Source organism: Hyperolius riggenbachi, chromosome 7 (assembly GCF_040937935.1).
Source record: "Hyperolius riggenbachi isolate aHypRig1 chromosome 7, aHypRig1.pri, whole genome shotgun sequence".
Taxonomy (NCBI): Eukaryota; Metazoa; Chordata; class Amphibia; order Anura; family Hyperoliidae; genus Hyperolius; species Hyperolius riggenbachi.
This window is the reverse complement of record NC_090652.1, coordinates 108,683,935-108,707,448: the sequence shown is the minus strand read 5'-3', so window position 1 is coordinate 108,707,448 and position 23,514 is coordinate 108,683,935. Positions and strand designations below refer to the sequence as shown.

Below are 23,514 nucleotides of genomic sequence, written 5' to 3'. Positions count from 1 at the left end.
GGCCTATTTTGTAAAAAGTGGCCTGGTCACTAGGGGGGTTTATCACCGCAGTCCTCAGGCCCCTAGACTCTCTCCAGGCCCTAGGCCTAAGTTGCTCTGTTGATGATCCATCTCTGCCCAGGACTCTAGTTCTGTGAGAGAAACAGGGTGTTGGGTCAGCTGGTAAGGATATCTGATTTTCCAGCCTGATCTCATTACTGATAACTGAAAAGTATAAAAACAGCCTCTCTGGCACAGTGAAAGCAGGGAGGTGAGGGAACAACTATGAACTTTGTTTAAAGGCTCTGTTAACTGTGGCTAATATTACAAATGTCTATTTGTGAACAATTCCCTTTAAATTCCCCTCCACTCTTGTAGTAATCAAAATCTACATATATCTAACAGATGCACGCAAATGAAGTTTCATTGGAAATTACAGCCCTAATTCCTTTTATAGCCTTCTACCAGGAGTGCCCAAGCCTTCCGATAGCTCACTGCTGCTCACTAGTAAACTATAAAGACATCTTAGTAATTGGATTGCGTTTGTGCTAAGTAGACCTATAAACACGGGCTTATCCAGCTTCTACCTGGCAGCACTGCTGCATCTCCATGGTAAAATATAGCCTTGCACTAATTGGTGAGATTAACCATTGCTTTTACAGCGTAATTAAAACTTTCACAAAGTTTTACAGCATCTTCCTTGGAGTGCGAAGAAGGGTCGTGTCACGCATAGTAAGGGGGGGAATATATTATTGAAAGCACCCTTATCTCATAAGCGGGAATTATGCACGCTTCTTTACATAAGATAATTAAATGAAGCATGGAGTGAAATTATTTGAACGGCTTGAGTCTATCTGCATTCTGGAAGTGAAGGATAGGGTGACCTGCCAGGAAAAGGACAATCTACATCTTACAATTAAAGTGTACCTGAAATGGGGCCACTTAAAAAATGTAAACATACCTGGATCACTCCCTCGTCGCCTACTCCTTCGCCCTCAACTGGCCCGGAGAAATCCTCCAGTTGAGGCCAGTTGGCGCATGCATAGTCCGGCCAGGCGTGCTCCCCCGTCTTGCTCCTGTCGTCTGGAGCGTTCTGCGCCTGCACAGTACTACTGCACAGGCATAGAGCGCTTCAGGCGACGTGAACATGGCAGGAGCATGCGCGTCCATTCCGCGCATGCGCAGTGTGCCCCAGACTGTAGGGCCAATTGCGGAAGAGCAGGGAGTCGGAAGAGGATGGCGTGGGAGCGATCAGGTTGGAGGGAGCTGGAGGAAGCCCCATACATGTATATTTTATTGCTTGGGCTCCATCTTAGGGTCACTTTAAGAACTTAAGGTGAACAAATATGAAGTTTTGAATCAGGATGATACCATTTATTGGCTAACTTTAGAGAAAAACAAAAAGTAAGCTTTGGGCTAATAAGCCTTCTTCAGACTTTGTTCCTGTATATTAACAAGATGTTAAAACACACATCTGATACACGCTGGACATTGGAGAACATTCTTTTGCAGACATAAATAAATTTCGTTAGATGCCTTAATTACAACTTCAGGAGAATCTCACAGGGATGCTAGCTAATTTATGGCAACACTTGTTGCTTAAACATCACGTACCAGACTCTGGGTGATGGGGAGAAATCGTAAATCCAGAGTTCACACGTAACTTAGGCAGAGTACATATACTATCTGTTGTAAGCTAAATAGAATTGTGGCATTTCTTGATTTTACTGATGGCTAATAGAGATGGGTCGAACGGTTCGCCGGCGAATGGTTCCAAGTGAACTGGTTTGCCTTCGCCGGCGAAGGCGAACTTTCCCGGATGTTCGATTCACCCCATAATGCTCTATTGAGCAGAACTTTGACCCTCTACATCACAGTCAGCAGGCACATTGTCACCAATCAGACTGCACTCACTCTTGGAGCCCCACCCCCCTTATAATAGGCAAGGTTCTGCAGTCATTTTACTCACTCGTCTGACTCCAGTAATTAGTTAAGGGGCAGCTGCTAGGGAGAGTTTAGTTAGGATCTTGTAGGCTTGTTCCTAGCTGATTGTTATTGCTTATACTCACTCCCTTCTCCCTCACTCACTCCTCCCGGAGGGTCTCATCTTCCAGGGAATTGTAGTATTTCAAAAGCCAGCTTACATTCCGTGGCTGGGAATTGAACCCAGGCTGGGCTAGGAATTGAACCCAGGTCTCAGTGTGCGGTAGGTAACTCATTTAACCACTATACCACCAACCACACTACATGCTGAAGCCAACCTAGCATGTACCATTATGATCAATCCAAGAGAAAAATTAGCTTGCTTAATCCACGGAATTGTACTATATCAAAAGCCAGCTTACATACTGTGGCTGGGAATTGAACCCAGGTCTCAGTGTGCAGTAGATAACTCATTTAACCACTATACCACCAACCACACTACATGCTAAAGCCAGCCTAGCCTGTACCATTATGATCAATCCAAGAGAAAAATTAGCTTGCTTAATCCATGGAATTGTACTATATCAAAATCCAGCTTACATACCGTGGCTGGGAATTGAACCCAGGCTGGGCTAGGAATTGAACCCAGGTCTCAGTGTGCGGTAGGTAACTCATTTAACCACTATACCACCAACCACACTACATGCTGAAGCCAACCTAGCATGTACCATTATGATCAATCCAAGAGAAAAATTAGCTTGCTTAATCCACGGAATTGTACTATATCAAAAGCCATCTTACATACCGTGGCTGGGAATTGAACCCAGGCTGGGCTGGGAATTGAACCCAGGTCTCAGTGTGCAGTAGGTAACTCATTTAACCACTATACCACCAACCGCACTACATGCTGAAGCCAGCCTAGCATGTACCATTATGATCAATCCAAGAGAAAAATTAGGCTTGCTTAATCCATGGAATTGTACTATATCAAAAGCCAGTTTACATAGCGTGGCTGGGAATTGAACCCAGGCTGGGCTAGGAATTGAACCCAGATCGCAGTGTGGGTAACTCATTTAACCACTATACCACCAACAACACTACATGCTGAAACTTCTTGGAGCAGACTTACTTCCTCCCTCCAAAATACACACATTCATCCCCATAAAATCATTCAACAGAAACTGCATGCACAGCTTTTGTGGTACATAGTCTGTGTGGCACAATTGGTTAGTGCGTTTGGCTGTCAACTGCAAGGTTGGTGGTTCAAGCCCACCCAGGCATGGCCTTGCCTTTTGTGGTCAACAGTTGTCCGAAGAGAACCCCAGATAGCCAGGTAGATTCATCTCTCTCTCTCTCTCTCTCTCTCTCTCTCTAGTAGGGATGGTCACCGCTTTCCGCGGAATTTTATTTTCCACAATTTTAGGCGGAAATTGGTCATTCCGTTCCGTTTGGTCGGAACGGAATTGCTTTTTCAATTCCAAAATTGCCTGTGAAATTCTGCCGGTATCCGTTGATGGTTTTAAGCTGAAAATTCACTTCAATGGCATCAAGTCCTATAGAGAGAGAGAGAGAGAGAGAGAGAGAGATCACTTTTCTCTTGGGTATATCACAATGGAACATGCTAGGCTGGCTTCAGCATGCAGTGTTGTTGGTGGTATAGTGGTTAAATGAGTTACCTACTGCACACTGAGACCTGGGTTCAATTCCCAGCCCAGCCTGGGTTCAATTCCCAGCCATGGTATGTAAGCTGGCTTTTGAAATACAATTCCCTGGAAGATGAGACCCTCCTCCCTCTGGGAGAGAGGGAGAGAAGGAGAGAGGGAGAGAGGGAGTGAGGGAGTGAGGGAGTAGGGAGTGAGGGAGTGAGGGAGAGAGGGAGTGAGGGAGTAAGGGAGTGAGGGATTCCTGATGTCATAAAGCAGTGTAGGCCTGCAATTGAATTCAATTAGATTTCTGCCCTTAAAGTGACTCTGTAACAAAAATTACAACGTTTTTTCTACCATCCTACAAGTTCCTAAACCTATTCTTATGTGTTCTGGCTTACTGTAGCTCTTTCTACTATAACCATCTCTGTAATAAATCAATGTATCTTTCCCCTGTCAGACTTGTCGGCCTGTGTCTGGAAGGCTGCCAAGTTCTTCAGTGTTGAACTGTTCCTCTATGCACACTCCAGTGTGTGTTTTATTTACATAAGCCAGCAGCTTCTCTGCTATCTTATCAGTGATAGAAGAGAGCTGGATAAAAATCCTCCTCTGGAGGCTGTGAAAGGAGCTGGTCTGTCACATACTGAGGAATTAAGGACATAGGTAGAGCTGTCTGCAGGAAGCCTGTAATGTTCAGTGCATGAGAGAAGCTGGGGACAGAAGGTAAACACACACAAGTGATCTCTTGAGATTCAGAAGTAAGGCTGTATACAGCCTGCTTGTGTATGGATGTATTTTCTATGTGTGGACATACTGTACATCAACCTACTTCCTGTTTTGGTGGCCATTTTGTTTGTTTATAAACAAACTTTTTAAAACTGTTTTTGACTACTTTTAATGCGGCGGGGAGCGGTGAAATTGTGACAGAGGGTAATAGGAGATGTCCCCTAACACACTGGTGTGTTTACTTTTGTGCGATTTTAACAATACAGATTCTCTTTAAAACACTGCTTCTGGGACTTTTGATGTGTGTTTCACTCAACCATGTCTTCCTCCAGGTATTAGACCCCATGAAACATCATTTCTATCATTTTTGCAGTCAGCAGAAATGTTTTAAAAATGTTGAACTTCGCCTCCCCATTGAAGTCTATTGCGGTTCGCGAAAGTTCACGCGAACCGAACCTTCCGCGAAAGTTCGTGAACCGAAAATCTGAGGTTCGGCCCATCTCTAATGGCTAACACAGTACAACACTATACTGCTTCTACTTGAACAAATATGGAGATCTTGAATTCTGCTTTATTTGTTCCAGGTCAGTCACTAGTGAGGTCACAGAGTACCTGCCAGTGAGCAGCAATTGGAACTCTCCCCCTCTTTTCTTGGTCTTTCTTTCTCTCTTTGATTTCTCATTGTATTTCTCTCTTTTTCTCACCTTTCACTACTCTCTTGATCTTTCAAACCACTAGAAATCAAAAATAACTTTATTGGCATTACCGCAGTACATACAGGAATTGCCCAAGTAAGGAATAAGGATATGAAAGGGGCTTAGTCCCGGTGACATAGGGCTTGATTCACTAAGACAAATAGCATGCCTTATCAGAGTTAACACGCTTTGAGAGTTAACACGCTTTATGAGAGTTAACACACCTTATTAGAGTAGCGTAGCAAGCGCTACAAACTTATGCCTGCTAATTGGCAATGACGAGAGCTCCACTTGTCGTACCCTGAGCCCCTGCGGGTCCAATCACTTTAAAAGACATTATCCCCACACTTTGATTGGCCCAATAGGCTGCCTGTCATTTGACAGGAAACTTGACTGGCAGCCTATTGGGCCAATCAAAGTGTGGGGATAATGTCTTTTAAAGTGATTGGACCCACAGGGGCTCTGAGCAGGACAAGTGGAGCTTTCGTCATTGCCAATTAGCAGGCATAAGTGTGTAGCGCTCGCTATGCTACTCTGATAAGGTGTCAACTCTGATAAGGTGTGTTAACTCTCATAAGACATAATGAAGAACAGAGGTGCCAACAGGATAAAATCAATTCTTAAAACTTTTAAAATTGCTTAGGAGGCAGTGGTGGACTTACCCCCACAAGCAGACAAAAAAACTGTGTATTCAAAACAATCAAATTTATTGGTACCCTCCAGGGGTTTTTGCAACGCGTTTCGCAGGTATATTCCCGCTTCCTCAGGCAATAAAAAATAGGAGTACACACAGTACAGTCTCAAGGTCACGATAAGCGCTTATTGCTTTATTGGTACCCCGGAGGGTACCAATAAATTTGATTGTTTTGAATACACAGTTTTTTTCTCTGCTTGCGGGGGTAAGTCCACCACTGCCTCCTAAACAATTTTAAAACATTTTAGAATTGATTTTATCCTGTTGGCGCCTCTGTTCTTCATTACGTTATAATTGATATCCACCCCTGGTGGAGGGGGATACCCCTTTCTTTCTCCTGTCTACAGTGAGGACAGGCTAATCTTCTCACCTGCCTGTACAGTGGTTACTTAGAGGTAACCAATTGCGTAGCTAAGGAGCTGTAGGCCCCGATGCAAGTTTTACAATGGAGCCCACCTTGCACTCTAAATATAACAATTGATATGGCGCACCAAAACCTGCCAATGGCAACTACAGTCTCAGAGGTGCAAGAAGGGGATGGGGAACAAATTAATGATTACCACTATTCAAAGTATCTATAGAAGTGATTATTATGAGCACAGGACCAATACAGAGCTAATGCTGTAGTTGAGGGAGGGCCCTCCGGGGCCCCTCTGGCCCAAGGGCCCCGACGCGGTGGCTACCTCTGCATCCCCTATTGCTACACTCCTGGAGGTAACCCTGGTTTGTGAGTATATATTATACTCGTTTCATTTACCCAATTGTCAATACTTACTACACTATATTGGGCTCTTGGTTCTCTTTTTACATATATCTCATAAGGCATGTTAGCTCTGATAAGGTGTGTTAACTCTGATAAGGCATGCTATTTGTCTTAATGAATCAAGCCCAAAGTGTGCAGCAAAACTCGCTGTGGGTTCCTCTTCTAGTAAAATGTAGAATCTTCTCTCTCCTCTGAGTGAAAGCCTGGGATAAGTAGTTTTTAAAGTAGGTGTCCCTGGTCCCTTTCACAATTTTCCCATTTCACTGTTCCATCTCTCTCCCCTTTTTTCTCCCCTATTCACTATTCTTTCTCTCTCACATTTCACTCTTACCTCTGTCACCTTTCACTATTCTATCTCTCTCTTTCTCACCTTTCACTCAACTCACACCTTTCATTGTTCTCTCTCACCTTTCACTCTTCTATGTCTCCCACTGTACACTATTCTCACCAGTGGCGTAGCTATGGAGCTATGGGCCCCGGTGCAAGTTTTACATTAGCCCAGCCCCCCCCCCCCCCCCCCCCAAGCACTCTATACATAACAATTGATATGGCGCAACAAAACCTGCCAAGGTCATCTACTGTATTAGAGGTGCAAGAAGGGGATGGGGGACAGTTTGTTAATGATTACTACTATTCAAAGCATCTATCGAAGTGATTATTACCACCACAGGACCAATAAACAGCTTATACTTTGATTTAGGAAGGACCCCATGGGGCCCCTTTGGCCCAAGGGCCCCGATGCAGTTGCTACCTCTGCAACCCGTATTGCTACGCCACTGATTCTCACTCACTCTCCACTATTTCTCTCTCACTTTTCACTGTTCATTTTCTCTCACTTTTACTATTCACTCTTTCTTTCTCACCTTTCACTATTCTTTCTTACACACCTTTCACTATACTTGTTCCCTCCCACCTTTCACTATTTTCTCTGTCTTTCTAACATGTCACTAGTCTCTCTCATATTATACTTATTCTTTTCCGTAGTTTTCTTCTACTATTTTACTCTTTTCTTCTACTATTCTGCTGCCCTCTCCTTTTCACCTTTCACTGTTTCCTCTCTTACTTTAGCCTTTCACTATTCTATAGCTCATTCTTGCCGTGATTCAGTTATCTTCTCTCCTGGCTTTTCTCCCATGGGATAATTTTAATCCATAAAGTAATATTTTAGCACCAAGTAAATGGAAGAGTACTAAAAAGTAATTAAGAAAGTAATATCAATTTTATTTTGACTAACATCATGCCTGCTGGGAGCTTAAAAAGCATTTTATTTTGAAAATGTCTCCTGTGAAATAACTTGGGGGGGAAAAAGGTAATTGAATGAGGGTCTCTGTCTCCCTTTGTTTAAGTGTAACACCTGAAGGGTGCAGTCCAGGTTTCGGCATATACACATGAAATGCATGGACTTCTTGAAAGAGAATTATTATGTGACATCGATTATAATATTAAGTTGACTAGAGATGATCAATGTTGCTTAATATAAAACATCACTGCAGTCTCTAATAAATATTATAAAACCAGCCAAATGTGTTGTTTTGATGAAAAAAAAACCGGCGTAGCCTCCCCCTCCAGATAGTAGATCACTCCTTATTTGGCCATTTGAGTTGGGTGGCCTAGACCAGCAAGTTTGTGACCACTTCCCTTGGCCCATAATGAACCAGGTTAGGAAAGCTGACATTCTGAGCCAGAAAGACTTGGCTCTGGGAGATTTATACTGAAGAGTGTATACTGACATATGTGTATACTGACATATGCAAGTCCAGTGCAATCAACCTAAAAAGCAGCCAGACACCATATCCATACTTCTTCCTTGTGTTACCCTGGCTCTGCCATGCTACTGCAACTTGTTTGGTCACACCAGAGCTACAGCTGTCTTAAAATACAAATGCCATGAAGAACAAATGCCTAACCCTAACCAATTACCTTGACCTTAACCCATTCCTAATAATGAACTCTAACTTTTACCATTAAAGCGGATCCGAGATGAAAAACTAACTATAACAAGTACGTATATTCCGGCGTATAAGACGACTGGGCGTATAAGACGACCCCCCAACTTTTCCAGTTAAAATATAGAGTTTGGGATATACTCGCCGTATAAGACTACCCCTCTTCCAACGCACACCAAATTAAAATAAAAAAATCATGCACTGGTGCTGTGTATGAACAGATACTGGTGCTGTACTCTATGTGTTACCCACTATATAACAGTATATAGTCAATTGACTTGTTGCATTGGTCAACTCTCCTTAAGTAGACCGGTCAGCTCTCCTTGTCCACCTGTTTATCAGAGCGGTATGGAAGAATAGATTGCGCTCCCTCAGCAGGGAGATCTGAGAGGTGGTAACAGGATAGGGCGTATCACCCGGCATCAATGACACCCGGCGTATAAGACGACCCCCAACTTTTCAGAAGATTTTCAAGGGTTGAAAAGTAGTCTTATACGCAGGAATATACAGTAACTTGTCTATATATCTTAGCTAAAGTTTAGATAGTTTACACAGCAAATCTAGCTGCAAACAGCTTTAATAGAATAAGAATATTTCTTCCTGTGATACAATGACAGCAGACATGTTGTTTGTAAACATTACACAGAGGCAGGCTTATCTGCATCTTGAGCAAAGAAAACGAATCCCCCCTCCTACTTCCACCTCCCCTCTGCCTCTGAAATCTCTGGCTAGTAATACCTCCCCCTCCTCCTGCCCAGACTGAGCTCCCATGAGCCCTTGCTACTGTCTGAAAGTGCCTTGGCTCTCTGAAAACCCGTGGGAGTGGTTTATTTAGTTTATAGGGAATTAGAGCATTAAAACAAAAACAAAAAAGTATTTGGCTTGAGGAATGCCCTATAAACAATAGGAAAGGAACACAATTATGCAATGAGTAAAAGTTTGTCTCGGATCCACTTTAACCATACCCATTTCCTGACCATTAAACATAACTTTCTAAAATGAATGGTACCTCATGCCTAACTCTGACCTTATCCTTATGCTAACTACTTACAGATGCCTAATCCTAACCTTACTCTTTAACTTACCCCCCCCCGATAACTAACCCTTACCTTTCTCCTTAATGCTAATCCATTCCTGACCCTTAACTGTAACCTTCTAACTTGAACAACTAAGGCTACCCCCTGCCCCACCCTGTCCACTTACACTAAACCTTCTAATCTATGTCCAACGTTAAGGATAAGAGGGGCAATTGCGCCCAGGCCCCAGAGTCCACAGCCCCCCCCAAGCATCTCCCCCATTGCTGGCTGCCAGGTACCAAGGCGTGTGTGTGACTGTGGTGCGGTGGTGGTGGTGGTGTGGCAGCAGCAGGGAAGGGAGGCAGGGATACATACTTTACCTGATTCCGCGTGTTCCCTGGTGGTGAGTCACACGGCCGCAGTGGCCTTCTCCTCGCAGTGACGCAGGCATGTTACAGCAGGTCAGTACCTACATGCCTGTGAGCAGGTGCCCTGTTGTTGCCGGAGGTGGACAATGTATGGAATGTGAAGGCAGATGCTACACATTGCTGGCTGCTGATCTCTATTCTTCTGTGCTCTGCTCTGCATGCTGGAGGTCAGGGGCTTTGCTAGCCCCAAAGATCAATGGCACATGCCCCGTATTTATTCTGGGGTGCCCCGGATGTCCCCCAGGCAGAGTCACCTGTGGTGCCTTAATGGTGGGCATGTTAGGAGCTGTGGTGCATCAAACAGGGGTATGCTGGGAGTTGTGGTGCTTCAATGAGAGGCCTGTGGGAGCATGGGAGGGGGTCCACTAGTAGGTCAGGGAATGCTATGGGGGACTTCCAGATAACCTGGCAGCAAGGCAGCCAGACCAGCAAGCACAGAAGCCAGGTAACTCTGCCTAGTTATGTTTAAGTGACACTGCCTATTTATGTGATATGCTGCATTTTGGGTTTTTTTTTGTATTAATGGAGAGGGGATTTAATCCAACATTTTGCTGGGCAGGCCTACTTAGACCGCAGTTAAGTTCATGTAAATTTGGCTCTGCCATGGCCACACCCATATTCTGATGCGTCGCCGCACCCATTTTCCGTCTGGAGTGCCCCGGGTCTCTTAGGAGCCTAGCAACTCCCCTGCTGGGGATGAGCGGGTTGGAAAGAGAGAGCCACCTGCACTGAGGCACCCCTATGCCAGGGGGGATTACTAATAGGGGCACTACAAGGCCACCATCACTACTGGAAATACTGTGGGGGGGGATGAGGGGACCACTAGGCCACCAGGGAATACTATCTCTAATGGGTAACCACAAGGCTGCCACTGGAAATACTGTGGGAGTAGTACTAGGCATACTAGGGGGGTTATGGGGTGGACCACTGGCCCACCATGAAGTACTGTGGGGACCCCCTTGTTTTTTTTGCCCCGGGACCCCATTTTACCATTTCCCACTGCCTAGGAGACGCTGATTAAGGTACACAGAATACACATTCCAATGACGGCATAGATGCATTGTTTTGGGTGGCGGCCTTAGCAATTCGCTGTTTGCTATGGCTTTTGCCCCAGCCTACAGTAACAACGTCCACGCACTACAATTCATTAAATATACATAGGAAATTGTGGTTTGACTTGAATGGATCACACAGGATGATCGTGAGGGCTTCATGCCATTATCTGCACAAATCATTTCTTTTTCATTCATATGCGGCAAGACAATGGCAGTTACAAGCTATCTTTTTAATTATCTTTCGCTGACCTGCATAGCCCCGGCATGTGGAGATGTGAGCTGTGCAGTATATTTGTCACTCATGGCACATCGGGCTTGGAATGAATAGCGCTGGCTGGAGAGAGTTGATGTATCAGAGGGAACGCATCGGTGCATACTACAGGCACTCCGAGAAAATAGGTGCCTCCAGCAAATGGAAATTGCAAGCAGCATTACTCAAACTCAAGCCATAGTGAACAGAGAAGCTGAATGATCATAAACAGATTTTTCTGCTTTTTCACTGGGAGTCGCTGTCAGAATGAAACACTTATCAGCAGTCTTGCCATGCAGATTCATCTCTATCTAGTGATATCTGCAGTTAAAGGCACACAGGAGTCAGATCTTAGAACTGCACACCGAGATGCTGTGGATACTAAGATTCGCCAGTGTGGAAGAACATTAGGGATTGGGGAATAGTAAATGACCACTTTATTAGGAACACTACATTAAAGGGGAACTGTAACCAAGGATTGAACTTCATCCCAATCAGTAGCTGATACCTGCTTTCCCATGAAACCTAGTACTTCCAATATTTGTATAGAGCTTTTCTCCTGTCGGACTCAAAGTGCTTGCAAGGCAGCCACTAGAGCGCGCTCAGTAGGCAGTAGCAGCATTAGGGAGTCTTGCCCAAGAGCTCCTACTGAACAGGTGCTGGCTTCCTGAATAGGAAGAGCTGAGATTTGAATCCAGGTCCCGTATGTCAGAGGCAGAGCCCTTAACTATTACATGATCCAGCATTTCCCTTTTCTCGACTAGATCATCAGGGGGGGGGGTCTGTATGGCTGTATGTCTGATATTGTGGTGGAGTCCCTCCCACAGTGTTATATCAGGACCAGGGTCCTGACAGTTTCCTGCCTGTGAGTCTTGTTGCATTGTGGGAAATAATGGCTGTTTCCAACTGTCAAGCAAGCATTTTCCCCCTCTGTGCATATGTATATCTATAACGAAAACAATATTTTATCCCATCGCATTGTTAGGGGGTGTGGTTATAGATAATAGTAGTTGGTGCTGTCTGTTTTTCATGTCTGCCAGTTGTAAAAATGATGATATGCAGGCTGATTGTGCATGAAATAACATGAACAAATCACATGGTAAATATCAATCATTTCTTGATATCCTATTTTTTAACTTCTCACTTTGCAATGTATTGATTTTTTTTCCCCATTTTTCGCTAAAGTTCCTCTTTAATATTGGGTAAATACACTCACTGGGTAATACAGTTGTTGCTAATTCTTACGGTAGGAACTGTTTGGCTGAGGAAGTCACCAAGGTCTGGTAAAATAAGTCATAAGTTAATGAAATTTAATGTCTATGTACCACATATCTCAGTACTGAGAGAGGAGGAGGGTGCCATATTTATCTCCTTTTAAACAATTCAAATTGCCTCGCTGTCCTGCTTATTATCTGTCTTTAATACTCTTGGTCCTAGACCCTGAACAAGCATGCAGCATGTGTCTGACTGGATTTGCCAGATGCTTGTTTGGGGTCTGTGATTCAGACACTGGTGCATGAAAGATCAGCAGGGCTGCCAGGCAACTGGTATTGTTTAAGGAAATAAATATGGCAGCCCCCATATTCTTTTCACTTTAGCTGTTCTTTAAAGTGAATGGGAACCGCATTTAAAAAAAAAATGAAGCAAATACTTACCTAAGGAGAGGGAAGGCTCTGAGTCCTATATAGAGCCTTCTGTCTCCTCTCTCGATGCCCTCTATCCTGTGCTAACTCCCCCCGTTTCAATCCCCCACCGAAGGGGTATTTGGAAGTCTTCGGGAGCCGTGTCCTCCCGAAGAGGTGCGGCTTCATACTGCACACATGCGAGCGTGCAAGAGAGCGTGCTTGCGCAGGCGCAGTACAGGGCCGCCCTTCTTCAGGAGCACTCGGGCTCCCTGAAGACTTCTGAAGCCTCCTTTGGCCGGGTAAAGCAGTATTTGACTAAATTAGTCAAATACTGCTACTGGGTGAGCCAGCACTGGAACGAGGGGACCAGGAGAGGAGCGGGAAGGCTCAATAGGACCCAGAGCCTTCCCTCTCCTTGGGTAAGTATCTGTCTCATTTTTTTAAATGCAGTTCCGATTCACTTTAAGATAACAAAAGAGTTTTCAAGTGAGTTCTCTTTTATACCAGTCTAGGTGCATACACACCGCAGGGATCAGAAATTGTTCAATATTGTGCTGTATAGATGGCTACATGACACATTCTGTTGCCATTAAAGGGGATAGAGGTATGATCATAAAGCATGAGTGGCTGCTCAGAGGGCATCCCAGGGGAGAAAAAAAACACATACATATGTAGATAAATACTAGTTCTACTTACATAATATATGTATTGTGTTGTCCACGTTTTGATTTCAGTGAATTTTATATAGCAAATAAAGAGAAAACAGTTTCAGGCATTTTTCATTTTTACTGCCTCTGACTGAAGCCAATCCTGATGTCATTTTCTCCCTTACTCTTTTTTTTTTCTCCTAGAAACTGCATATTTAGCTTGCTTTGCAAACACAGGTGAGCACAGCATAGATCATATTTCAACAGCTTCTGCAAAAATAGGCTTCTCAGCCTTCTGTCACACTGAACTGCCATTAGCCAATCACTGAGGAGCAGGAATGTGTGATGGGAGATATTATTATTATTATTTATTAGATTTATATAGCGCCAACATATTACACAGCGCTAATAAGCTGCCTTCTACCTGGCAATGTACCAAATAGAGCCAGGCTGACTGAGATAACTCATTACAGCAGAAACATTTATGTTTATATTGGAATGCTTTCAGTGCAGAGTCAGATTGTAGACTGCATAATAAACACAGAGCAATGGGTAAATGGAATTTGTTTTTACGTCTGACAATCCCACTTTAAAGCTGCATTCCCAATATCTGCCTTGCACCAAATGCACCGACAGCCTGTTTCTCTGCGTAAATATTATTTTGTGTGCTGCCAAGGCTCATAATGCTCAGCAGATCTATAGGAATTTAGCTTCCGAATGACCTGAAAGAGAAATATTGGACATGGCCTGTGCTATCTTCAGGGACGCTGTATATGTTTATACATATAGATATTGGTACAGCTCTATAAACATGTCATAGTGGGAAGCGTAATGATCTGCGGGCCTCATATTTGCATCACACAGGATCATGCTGAAGTACTTAGATATCCTGGCTCAGCGGGGATCCTGGGAATTATTTATGAATATGTCACTTCCATTTTCCATTTAGATATCACTTCCATTCTATGCTTTTTTTATTAAACAGAACAGATATAACAACAGTCAACACAAAAGAATATAAAGTTTCCACAAACTTAACTCCGAGCTGAAATATTGGTTTTGATAAGGGGTAAACAACATGGTGCATTTATTTTGGTAAATATTAAACATGAAATATTAAACCGTGTGATGTGGGACTGAATGGTTTTGGGATTCCTGACATTAATTGAAAACTGTAAGAAACAATTTGCAAACTAGCTGGCGATGATTTAACTCATTAATAATGTTACAGATAAGGGGAAGCAGAGGTATCGCAAAGCACCAGCCACTTCCTGGAATTCTATTCCCCAAAGTGGTTGCAAGTGATCCACTTGATATGAAAGGCTACAGTTTACTGAGTGACTAATTGAACGCGTGCTCTGATTGATTAAAGCCAACGGAGTAGTCGTGATCTTCATTCTGAGGTGATTGAACTGAGCTGAGCGAAAAATGCAGGAAAATGTTTGTTTAACCATTATTTCTATTCTATATAAACACCCTAAAGACAATATATGGTCAATTGCACAAGTGACTGCCTTTTATTTAAAAGTAACGTAACGACATATAGTAGAATGCAGTAGAATTGCAGCATTAGAAACACTTCCTATCAGAGCCAGGACAGCACCCAAGCCTGAGACACTAAAGTGTGCCCCCCCTCATCCCTCCCACCCCAGCCGTCTCATACTGATTGCTATTAAACTTAAAGGCACCCCAGGGCTAGTTTTAAGCCAAAATTTTCGTAATTTCGTGTATCCTTAATTACGGATGCAAATTTTGCCGCTACTATACAAATTCATAATTTCATAATTGTCATACAAACTGTAATTTGGAATTATGTGAACTAAATTTCGGTTTCGTAATTTCGCGTTTTGGAGCAAATTCGCATATAACACGAAATTTCATAATTTCGTGTTTTCTATAGAAACAAAGTTATTTTAATTACAAAAATGGATGTAATTTCGTTTCTAATAGTAATTATGCACATGTAGGTAATGACTGAATTCAGGAAAGTCACTCATTGATTGCAGTTACTGATTGCAATTACTGATAATACAAAGGCCCCGGCACATGCTGTCGCTTTAAATGTATCAGGAGGCTCTATCTGCAGCCACTTCTAAGACAGGTGCTCTTTTGTCAAGGGGCACTTAGCAGTCATGCATGCTGAGACACTTGGTTTTGGGCCTTGCAATATCTGATAATGCAAACGTACCTGCAAGTGCTGTCACTTTAAATGTATCAGGAGGCTCTGGACTGTAACACAATTTCGAGAACGGATGAATTTCCATATTGGACATGAAATTCTGATTTGCTTGTGTTACGTAAATGTGGTGGGTTAGTTTTCCCATGGTCCCCATGTTTGTGGCACTGCTTCTAGCCACATACCAGTTATTCTTAGGCGGGAACAAGTATTGATGTCTGATGCACTTGACAGATCACCCTCCATCCGTCTCCTAGGAGAGATGCCCAGAAGACTGAAAACATTGCATCACAGCAGTTGTTGTTTGACACGCAGAGACACAGTTAGTAATAACTAAACCATAACCAAGACAACTTTTCTGGTGAACATTGTTATATTGAGATCACCTTTTTACTATTCTCTCACACCCTCAGATGTGCTCCTTCATCCCATCTCTTCTCTTTCACAACCCTCTGAGACGGGTCATTCTTTTAGAACTTCCTAAATATTTCATAGGCGATTTAATCTGTGCAGCTGGTTTTGTAATTATCATAGCAGTTCCCTTTGCCAATATCTTTGGAAATGCCCATATGCCAAGCATAGCGCTTCATTGTGTTCTCCCCTTAGGACTCAGACACACTACATATATAAGCGCTTTTCAGAGCGCTTTTTGGCCTCCAGAGCTTTGAGAGATTTTTAGAACAACTCTCCCATTGACTTACATAAAAATTGGTGTAAAATCGCGATTGCGGTAAAATCACGCTATTTTATCGTGATCACAAATTTATTGCAATTTTAATGTAAGTCAATGGGAGAGTTTTTTTTTTAAAGCTCTCAGAAAGCTCTGGAGGCCAAAAAGTGCTCAGAAAAGCGCTTACAGTGTGTCTCAGGTCTTAGAGACACTGAAGCAAAAAAAAAATTATGATATAAATTGGTTGTGTAGTACGGATAATTACTAGAACATTAGTAGCAAAGAAAATATTCTCATATTTTTATTTTCAGTTAAACAGCTTTTTTTTATAACATTGCATCAGTCTCTAATATTTGTAGTTTACACACTACTCAGCATTCTAAATGTTTTTTTACAGAACAGGCAGTGAACTTTTGACCTGTCCTGAACTGTTCTCTGCAAAAGAAAAAAAACAATACAGTTAAGATAACAGCCTTCAGAACACAGAGCTCTCTGCGACTTTGAAAGTCTGTGGAGGTCAATTACAATTTGCATAGATAACAACTGGAGTTTCTTAACTCTTCCTGTACTGGAAACAATATTAGACTTATGCCTCTGCTCCTAATGCTTTATTTCTTAGCTGTACTACACATACGAATCATTATATCATGATTTTTTTTTTTTTTTTTGCTTTAGTGTCTCTTTAAAGGTAGCACCACTTAATGTACAATGATACCTTAGTTCAAAGTAGCATAGTCCCTGCATGCAATCTTGGGATAACAATCTCCTTTCCACACAAACCAATTTATTGGGGGGATATTCTCTATAGGCAGCTCTACAGTAACCAATAGTAGAATTACATAGACCACACATGAGTTCTTTCAAAGAAGAACACCGGGTAGATATTAATTCAGCTTAAAATAGTCTCTAGTGATGAGCTGAAATTTCGACTGCATAATTTTGCATTATAAATTGCAATAACAATGCAAAATAGTAGTTTGTTATTTTTGGCAAACTCGTAATTTATTTTGTTGTAATCCATTATGTTGCATCATAATTTCACTTTAACTCGTCATTTTGTGTGTAATTTTGTGTTTACGCTTAATTTCATGCAATTTATCATAATTGCACAAAAATTCATCATAATTTCACAAAAATTGGTCCTAATGCCTTGAAATTGTACGTATTTATGAATTGACTATTAAGAAAAAAATCATAATTACATAAAAAATTGTATCAGCGAAAATTACGCATTTACTCATAATTGCGCACAAATGTGCATCATTTTTTGCAATTACGATTTAGCTAAACAAGTCTCCCACTCATTGCTGTTCAGTACTTACACTGAAAAAGTACTGCAAATAAAGTAAACCTGTAAGAGAAAACAGTGCCCCTATGGGGTACTTACCTTGGGAGGGGGAAGCGTTTAGATCAGGCTTTCTCAACCAAGGTTCCTTGAGGACTCTGCAGGGGTTCCTTGGCAATTTACCCCTTCGTAAGGTTATATAATAGAGAACATTATAATAGCAGGTACTGTAAAAAGAAGCACTAAATTGGGGTCAGAATAATAATGAGCACAGTATAATGAGTGCCAATAATGAGCACAGTATAATGAGTGCCAGTGTAATAGGATGTAATGAAATGAACAGTCTCACCTACTTGTGAAGACCATGCCTCCTGAAAAATAAATGCAGGGGTTCCTCAAGATCAAAAAATTGTTTGCAGAGGTTCCTTGAGATCCAAAAGTTATTTGCAGGGTTCTTCCAGGGGAAAAAGGTTGAGAAAGGCTGCTTTAGATCCTAACGAGGCTTCCTCCGTCCTCCTCTTCAGCCTTGGGGATCCAGTGCTGGCAGCTCCTGAAAATCCGATGGCAAGCTTGTTGGCGTCCGGTAGCGCAGGCACAGTAGGGGCATCAGTGCTCAGCAATATTTACCAATCCGAGCTCCTGCGCGGGGGCAGTACAAGCTTCCCCTTGGGCTCTGGCGGAAATAGCCAAGCCTGATCAGGTTACCTCTACTGGGCAGGCAATTCGTGCCTGGGCAGTAGAGCAGACCCAATCGTGCTTGGATATTTCCGCCGGAGCCTGAGGGGAAGTTTGTTCTTCACCTGTTTAGAAGCACGGATTGGTAAATATTGCCACATGCTGTTCGGGATCTGCACTTCCACTTCCTGTGTATTTTGACTGGTCCGATCCCAAGCTGCATAAAGCATGAAATATGCATTCAAATTAAAATGATTAGCGTGTGTTATTGATTATCTCAAGCCGGAAGTCATCACTGAAGCAATTGTGCAACTACAGCTTCAAAAAAAGTGTGTGTGTGTGTGTGTGTGTGTGTGTGTGTGGGGGGGGGGGGGGGGGGAGGTGGAATCATTACCTTTTAATGTAAATATTGATGATCAGTGGTAGAGAGGGGGTGGGGAGGTAACACGGGTTGGATTTATTGCTGTCTAGTGTTCAGCTCTAAGAGAAGGAACGTGATCATGCAGAAGCAATGAAAGGAAATAGCCCTTTCTCCCCCAAGACAATGGAGTAATAGATGTCGAAATCAAATGCTCACGAGAGATTGGTTGCCTCTCTATTCCACCAGTATAAGCTTGCCTGATTTGCTCTTTGTCTTTGGCAGCATTTTAGAAAAATTACCCTTCTCTTAATTCATTTCAAAGCATCTGAGCTGTTTAGATGTGTTTTTTTTTCCCTTTTGAGAAATCCACTATTTAATCTCGGAAATGCACCTGCTCCAAGCAGACTGGAGAATGATTCACTCATTTGTGCAAGCAGCTTGAAGGATCGGATTGATATAGAACCAAAGTACATTAATGGCACTAGTGTGTGTATTTAATGGTTTCACAGCCATAATGGGAGATGGCATCCAGGTCTTTAGAAGAAAAGTCTGTGCATCTTTGCTACTGATTACCACCTGTTAAGGTGGACTTAGACAGTCAATATTTCCAGCATATTCAATGATCTTGATTGAATCGCAGGCTGCTCGGTTGATCCCAATGAGAGATGGTCAATGGGATGCAGAATTATTTTGGTTTGTGTGCAATGTAAATTACTTTTTTCCCATCTTGCTTTTACTCACAGTAAATAGTATATATCTGACAAAACTGACAGGTTTTGGACCAGTCCATCTCCTCATGGGAGAACGGCAGTTGCTTACTCCAACTACCAAAATAGTGTGTAAGCAAGTAGGGAGGTCAGCTGGCATCCTTTCCACGAGAAGACAGACTAGACCAAAACCTTCACTGATTGAGTATTCGGGGTAAAAACACCAAAAATAAATCTGGCACATCTGTCAGATTTTTACTGTCTACTATAAGGGACAGCAACAGAGGAGAAAAGTGATTTATGTTGCATGATAATCTGGGAGAAATTTACTTTTTTTTTTTAAACAATTTTATTGCCAAGAATGCATAGAATTGTTGAACAGCAGTTAGATACAATTGGTATTTAAGGTTACAGGAAGACTGCAAATCAACGCTATAGTAAACAGTTTATAACTGCTATTGAGAATAAACAGTGAAACAGAAATAACACCAATTAAATTTAAGAAGTCTAGAACAATGGGTCCATCACCTTCAGTATTGGGGTTGGTATTCAGGTAAGGGTTTACAAGAAAGAACATGGCATACTGTAATGGACAGCAAGGTGGGACAAAGGTTGCATGGAGGTTAAGCAAGTCACTATTTTGCTTGACAATGGTCATCCAATCCAAGTAAATGTCACAACTTCTTCTCCATATTAATATTGACTGCAGCTAGAGTGAGAATTTGAGTTAAGGAGGGTGTATTGGGAGCACACCAGTTGAGAAATGTACTTTTTATAAGTGCGTGTACACAGATATTTTAAAAGTTTCTAATTTATTTTGCGATAGTGATCCTTTGAATCCAAATTGTATAGATTCTGGAATTGGGCGAACCAAATCCACTTCCTGCCCAGTTCTAATCTGCATATGAACTGCATAAAATTGTCATGCAATTATGAATTGGAAGCATCTCTTAAGCCAGTTAATGCCATTGGTAAACTTCCAAGCAGTTGTGGGCAGTTATCGCTAAGTTATGGAGGGGGAGTTACTTTGGGGGGTTATGGTTGAGTTCTGAAAGGGGGGGGGGGATAGCAAATTTCACTGGGTGGCAGACATGGAGAATTAATAGGTGGAAGGTTATGGATAAGCTATAGAGTGGAGGATAGTACATTGTATAGAATCAGACTCAGAAATATTTTAATCGCCAAGCACGACTAGGTCATGCCCGGAATTAGGTTCGGCACATACAATTGCTCAGAGAAGGAATAAGAAAAACTATAATACAATACGCATAAACAGAAGTGAGCCTGAACTGGGCCTGAAGTGAGTTCAAGAGGTTGACAGCAAAGGGGAAAAAGGAGTTCCTATGCCTCGATGTTCTGGAGAAGATGACCTGAAACCTGTGGCCTAATGGGAAGCTGACTGAAGAAGCAGTAGCCAGGCTGTGAGGGGTGTTTGACAATCCTAGGGAGCAATTGCTAAGAAATTGAGGGGGGGAATTAATAGTACATTAAATAAGAAGACTAGCAAATAACATTTGGGTCAGTTGCTAGGACATGAAGGGGGAATTACATTTTATGTTGGGGGGAAGGGTGCAGTGTTATGGTTAGGTTATGAAAGGAGGAGTAAAGATAAACACTAGGGGGAGTGCTAGAATATAGTGAGGGAATAAAATTACATTGGGGGATTTATGGCCAAGTTATAGGTATGGTAATAGTAATTTATATTTTAAAGGTGAGGGATTCCTAAAACATGGAAGAAAATATTTTATATTTGGGGGGAGGTTAATAATTGGGTTTTGTACAGGAGATCAGTATCTAATGTTGGAAATAGGCATCTGAGTCATGGAGGGGGAATTGTAATTTTACATTAGCGAGCACAAAACTAAGTGTCAGCTTTTGTCAATATTCACAGTAGATTGTGCTGTGCCGATACTAGCGGTGCTGTGCCATTAGTGCTACAATCAAACATTCGAGCTGGATAGTTTTTATACAATCAACCACCCTCTGATGTCTGCGGCCACCCACAGTCCGGCAAGTGGGCACTTACCAAGAGAAAGCTATTTCAAGTTCAGTTAAAACAAAACAGAATTATTTTTTGGCATTTTACTCATTTATTTTGAACAGCAGATATTACGCACACAAATGTCATTTCTAGAGTCTACGGTGAGGCTGATTGTTCGGCCATCTGGTCACAGGTACGTTGTGTAAAGGCACGATATACATCTGTGATCCAATCAAGTATCTTGTCTTCAGGGAGCCAAAATAAAAAAAAAACAAAAAACAAAAAAACTCAAACTTATCCTATAAGTTTAGCTGTTTGAACCAAATCCCAGTTAACTTAATCAAAAGTTGCCATTTTTCTCCAGGAAATCACTGCCCTTGATGAGACGGGCTCGATGAATGAATGTCGCAAGCAGATGGTGAACAGAGAAGGTTTAATTCACATAATTATATGATGCTACTATGGAAAAAATATGCACCACACAGGTAGAAATTTATTCTGCTTTTGTTTGTTCTAAAGGCATAAAAATAAACCACATAATTAGCATTATATAGATGCAGCATTTGCTAGAATTATTTATGTTGTATTAGCATAATGTACGTATTAGCAATAAATCTAAACCTTATTTAGTGCTCATTTGGGTATTTATTGCTGAATTAAAGCTAAACCCAATAAATTAAGACACTTATAGAAGGCCTTATGCTCTTGTTCTTATATTACGCTTTCTTTTAACTGGCTTTTTGGTTGTTAGGAGACGGCCTGTGGCAACAGTGTTAGAGAAGGCAGGGCTCGAGTACAATACAGCTGCTTCTAATTATATAAACACTTGAACACGGCAGGTGGGCCATAGCCAGTCTCACAAGTTATAGTCTTCAGTCTTTTCTTCCAACCTACCCACACAAGGAAGGGTTATTTTCAATTATGTCTGGTACACACAATGAGATTTTTGGGCAGATACTTCCAGGTCAATTATTTCCAACATGTCCAATCTGATTTCCAAATGATCTTCCAATTGATTTTCCATAGGAGTGAATGTAAAATGTATTGCAAATCAGATCGGACATGTTGCAAATAATCGATCTGGAGGTAAATCTGCCAGAAAATCTCATTGTGTGTAACTGGCATGAGATCAGATCATGTGTGAGGCCCCCACCGAAAAAAAAGATAGTTCAGGGGCCTCCTGGGTCCATAGGCCTCTTAAGCCCCGCGACTGCAGCAGCCAACCAATAAGCAAAATAATACCACCAACCCCCCCTCCCCCCCTCCAACACACACACACACACACAATCCCCCGATACCTCTTCCTGCCATGCAGAGTAGCGCAGGGAGCGGTTGTAATATTTTCCTGATCCAGCACTACGTCACAACTTGTAGTGCGCATGTGCAGAGCACTCCTGGCAATGGGAGCATGATCAATGATGCACACTGCCGGGCCTAGAGCTTGATCTCTGCACTAGCATGTATTGTGTACCAGTCTCTTCTGGCTGATGCTGTGATGGATTGATGTCCTTTTACATTTTTTTACACATTTTTTTATTTTTTTTCCTGGATGTGCACTGCGACTCTCCCTTTATGTATTGACTAGTGTTCACACACTGCTGCTGACCTGGCCGATACCGACGCAGCTTCTAATGGCTCTTACGAGGGGGACTGCTCCCTATACATGCCTGATTCCCCGTTTTTACAATGTTCTTCGTGTTGGTAATCCTTCAAGTGTCGAGGAGAAGACGTGATCAGGGGAGATTTCCTCCCCCCCACCCCCCCCCGGTTTTATACACATTCGAGTATTATATACTTGCAAAAAGTTTTAAATCAGGATGATACCATTTGCTCTTGTGCTTTTACTGATGGCTAACACGGTACAATACCCTACTGTATTATATACTTGTAACTCAATAAAATGTACCTGTTAAAAAAAATACACTTTTGTAGTTTTTTTTTTCCCCTTCGATCTTGGCTTAGTTATGTTTCTCATGTATGTCTTCATTTATTTAATTAATACTGACCTTATCATGTATAATGACGTCCATAAATAACATTGATTTGCCATCACAAACTATTCCGAGGTGAGACAGTTGAAGACGCTAAAGACAAATAAGCGGATGCTTCCGGCCTCTTTTCCAGTGGAGATGAAATAAGCATTGATCTTGTCATGAGAGAATGGCCCCTCCCATCAGGAAATATTAGACCTGGGGATGCCACTTCATCTGAGAGACATATTTTCATTGTCTCCGGAATCCACATGTTAATTGACAAGCTCTGACAAGGA

At 42.2% G+C, this 23,514-nt stretch overlaps 1 protein-coding gene across 5 annotated transcripts in view; it reads left to right on the top strand.

The window, feature by feature from the left end:
- The window catches only part of ELFN1 (extracellular leucine rich repeat and fibronectin type III domain containing 1), a 941,931-nt gene that overhangs the window by 104,057 nt on the left and 814,360 nt on the right, over positions 1-23,514 (top strand). Inside the window, exons 1-2 of one of the 5 annotated variants that reach the window (XM_068244495.1) lie at positions 12,165-12,217; positions 21,610-21,730. The exons of the other annotated variants lie outside the window; for them this stretch is intronic. The gene's annotated coding sequence lies outside the window, so the exon portion shown is untranslated. Of the gene's footprint in view, positions 1-12,164; positions 12,218-21,609; positions 21,731-23,514 lie in introns of those variants that run through there. 5 annotated transcript variants of the gene reach the window in all.